Below are 4,716 nucleotides of genomic sequence, written 5' to 3' on the forward strand. Positions count from 1 at the left end.
CAAGTAATTTAGCAATGATTATAAGGGGTGAAAAAAGAAATGAAGATGTATTGTGTCCATGTGCCTGTTCCCCACAATGTGACCTTTATGTACTTTAACAGGTATAATGAAAAAATTACATATACTGGAGGATATGTGCAAATGATATGCAAATACTATGTTGCAAAAGGATTTGAGCATCTGTGTATTTCTGCACTGAAAGGACTGTCCTGGAACCAGCCCCTGCCTCTCCCCCCACCCAGATACAAGAGATGACTGTCCACATGTGCACTGCAGAGCTCTTTAGAAACCTGGGGTTCACATGTGTTCACTGTCCAGAAGTGTCTCGTATTCATGGGTTCATGTGCCTGTTTGGGTTGTCTCTTGTCCTAAACACCATATTAGGGCCAACTGTAGCTATATAAGAGGAACAAGTCAAAATCCTTAACTTTAGTACCAAGCTCACAGTCATCAATTTGATAACTTTTTTATGTATTTAGTACAGGGTCTACAGGGTCTCACTACATAGATCAGACTCATAGTGATTCTCCTGTTTTTCAGCCTCCCAAAAACTGGGATTGCAGGTGCACGCCACCATGCCCAGTGTCAATGGCCCTCTCAGTGCACCCTGGAGGGATCAAACCCCAGCCGCTGAAGGGATAACATTTTTGAAAAAGAAATGGGAGGCAAAGAATCTCAGGATGTTTATCTTGCCATGAATATTAGGATTTAAGGGATGATGCAAATTAATCCCACTTCTTCCTTTAAAAGCTGAGCCTTTGAACACATACACCAAGATCTACAGAGCTGAAGTGATCAGCTTGAGTTCTAATCAGACTCTCCTGGAGAACTTGACCTTCCTGACCTCAAAGGGAAGAGCAGCCTTGCTAAGCTTATGATATAGAAAGACTGGGAGGAGGAATATGCTGAGGACAGACTTCCAGGAAAAAGAGAACCCATGGGGGCTGGACCCTCTTGCATCACGGTTCTCTGTCCAGAGAGAATTCTGAGAGAGACAGACAGAGAGAGAGACTTTCCTTTAGAAGTCCAAAGATTTTGTCCAAGTATTCAGCCTGCGGTCAACCATGAGTGTGCACAGTGCATGAGGTCCTCATGGGAAAATAGACGCTTGGGTAACCAAGAGACCGTCGAAAAGTCACGTCTCCAACATCAGTCACCCAGCCTCTGTGTTTCTTCTGAGACTGCTGCAGCCAACTTATCTCAAAATGAGTAAAATTTGGTCATTAAGTAATTCTTTATGGATAGAGTAGGCCAAAAGTTTCACTCCCAATTCTGTTTTCATCTTTAATCGTGTCTGGCATTGTTAGGGGATGTCTACCTCCTTCTCCCTGCGTTTCTGGAATTTACTGAGTCATTGTCATGGAATGAACTCCTGCTTTCCCAACCCACTGGTCACTTCTCCCCAAACAGGAAGGATTCACATACTGTATCAGGTAGGTATCAAGAGCCTGCATTTATTACCTGGGTGGGAGCCCCACACACCTTCTTCGTAGGTGACCTCTTGGTCCACACCACATCTGTAGGTCAGAGAGATCAGTCTGTTCACCAGCCTTCTGCTACTGTAACAAACAGCTGAGAAAAATCAGCTTAATCAGGGAAAAAGTTTACTTTGGCTCAGAGTTACAGAGGTCTCAGACCATGACCACTTTAGCCATTGCTGTTCAGCTCCCAGTACAATGGTATATCATGATGGGGAGGACTTGGTGTGACAGAACTGCTCACCTCTTGGCAGTGGAGAAGCACAGATAGCAAGGAGGGGGGGTTCCATTGTCCCCTCCGAGGACACGCCCTCCAGTGACCTACCTTCCTCCCACTAGGCCACACCTCTTATAGGTTTCCCTATCCCACAATAAGGTCACAAGCTGGTGACCAAACCTTTAGCAAATGAGACTTGGGAAAACCCAAGACCCAAATGGTACAATGATACAGATTCTTTCCAAGATGGGAAAATAATAGGGCACCAGTGTGGCAAAGGTCTAAAGCTATGTTCTCCCTCCACTCTTCTGCTACCAAGAAAATATCCAATGTTTTGCTTTTGTTTAAGTTCAATACGTATTCCTCAGTTGTTTTTTAGCTCAGAAGAAAAGCAGGGGTTAGATAGTGACAAACAATCTCATGCAACTGCAGATACCAGTTAGGTAACTTTAGGAGAAAGGGGAGTGGGACAGTATTTCTGTTGGAGCTGAGGTAAATGTTCCTGGTGCCTCAGAGAGCCCCAGGGGTTCTTCATCCTACCTCTATTTCACTGCTTCCCCTTCACTGCCATTGTCATCTCTAGGCTGTCACTGATCACCTCAAGACTTTTGCCACTACCTCCAACTAGACTCCTAAAGCCTTGTCTGCAGTCTTCCCTCTAGCCTAAACTACACAAAATTACCATATGTTATCCCTCTGAAATTTTTTCCCTTCAGATGGAAACCTCCTGGATTTGCATCTGCAAAGACAACCAGGGGCCCGAGATCAGTGATGGTGAACCTTTGGCGCTTTCAGTGATATGAACAGCCTGCTGTGGCCTGCGTCCCACAGGTTTGCCACCACTGCCTAGATAATTGGGCCCCAACTCCTTAGCCTACCCATTTACAGTCTGCCATCTGATCCCTTTCCAAATGCATCTAAGCCAGAAAATGCACATGAATTATCAGTCCTCTCCTCTTTTTTATTTGTGTGTGTGTGTGTGTGTGTGTGTGTGTGTGTGTGGCCAGCTCAGCCCACCAGGGGGCGGGGCTGGCTGGCATGTGGTGCTGGGGGATTGAACCGCGGTCCCTGTGCTTTGCCAAGCTTGTTCTAAGTAGGTGCTTTAGACCACTGAGCCATCTCACCAGCCCAGTCCTCTCCTCTTACATTAATGTTACATCTTGAATAAGTTAATTGTATCAGATTGTGTTCCAATCATTGTGTCCTCCAGCCCACTGGATAGCCCATGAGATGGCAGTAGGTTAGGTCTCCTTGAGAATGATGTTGACCCATTGCTATTGCCTTCTCAAACTGAACCCCAGCATCTCGCCTCCATTGCTCAATATTTGACATACCTTAATATCACCTCAGCCAGGAGCATGACAGTATAAATACGAAGCTCCTTCAAGTTTGTCCTCAGCATCCTGAGACGATTAGTGATGCCAAAGAGCAGGCCGTGGAAGAGGAGCCCCTCCTCCCCCTCCTTCCACCAATCTTCAGCAGCCTCAGCTTTCTGGTAGCACAAATACCCTGCTTTGCCAATTGGACTCTGGTTATTAAAGGAGGGCTATGTTTGTTGAACACCATCCCAAACACAAACCAAGCATGGAAACAAAGGTTGGCAAAGGCACTATAGTCCGAAGAAGTAGCAATCCACGCTAACTCTGCAGGGAAAAGTTACTATGTCACGCTTGAAGACAGAACCTACATGCACATCACAGGACCGAACCAGAGGCTTACATGTGATTATTTATTGAAAGGAATTTTGTAAGTAAAATCTGACTTTTCACAGTCTGATATGTTTCCCTTCTGACTGCAGATCTTACACCTCCATGTCTGCTCCAAGGGCCCAGCCCAAGCCTCTTATATCAATGTTCTACCTTCCTGTTGCAGCCCTACCTGCCTGTCAGTGCTGCCTGGGACCCCTAAGTCCACTTCCATGTTCTGTGACATCTCCTCTTTCCTGACTCACCTGACACTTAGGTCATTTCTCCATCATTCAATTTTTGCAAAGTTGCATCATTTCTCCGCTGATTATGGGTAACATTATAAACCTTGCACGATGCAGACCTTAACTGCCAGTCTTTGCACATCTAGAACCCAGCCAGAGCAGGTTCTGAGTAAGCATGTTCTAATGACAATAAATTGTCATCTCTGAGTTCTGTGAAAAGATCCCACAGGAAAGTGCTGAGGGAAGTGCTGGCACATCCGGGCACCTAGGAGTGAGTGTTCAGCCTTGATGTGGCACCTCAAGTGCCAACTGTGCTTCAGAATCTATGAAGCAATGCAGGCTTCAGAGCGAACCACACAGAGATTCAATTGGCTTTTATTATTTTTATTCCCTTTTTAAAATAATAAAAGTCTAGGCCACCAGTGGCTCAGTAACTTTGAGCGGCAAGTTGTCACTGAGCCTTCTCTTAAATAGAAATAGTGGGACCACTTTAGAGGACCAGAACAAAATAAAGTAAAATACCTACTAGACAGCATCTGTGACACGGTGGGCATGGGGTGCATGGTGACTTCAGGCCTCACTGCTGAACCAGGGGAATATTTTCTGGCAGATGCAGAGTTCTGGTGGCTGCTTCACTGGGGGACCATCACAGAGTGTGCTTACACAAACCTCGACGCACAGTCTGCCATAAACCGAGACGATGTGGCATGATGCATGCAGGTGATGGAATCTGTAGCTCCTAAGACCACGATGAACTCAACAAATGGACCCAGAGCGCAGGCCTGGCGAGTGAGTGAGACCGCCCAGGGCCGCCAGATCCTGAATAGACCCCGAGTGTAGGCCCAGCGTGGAACCCTTCAGCAGAACTCCCTGCAAAGAGGCTAGAGGCAAGACCCACCCAGCTGATTCAGGAGCAGAACATCTTGCCAGAGTGACAGAAAGGGTTCAACTCCAAAGCTGCAGCAGGAAGAAGTGGAGCATGGCAGCCAGACCCCAGCCAGATCCAAGCAACACCCTCCTGAAGGAATCTGAACTTTGTAGATCCGGACCTGGTGCTAAGGTAATAACTCTATCTAAGCTCTACACCAAAG

This window comes from Octodon degus, unplaced genomic scaffold (genome assembly GCF_000260255.1).
Source record: "Octodon degus isolate 3935 unplaced genomic scaffold, OctDeg1.0 scaffold00004, whole genome shotgun sequence".
NCBI lineage: Eukaryota > Metazoa > Chordata > Mammalia > Rodentia > Octodontidae > Octodon > Octodon degus.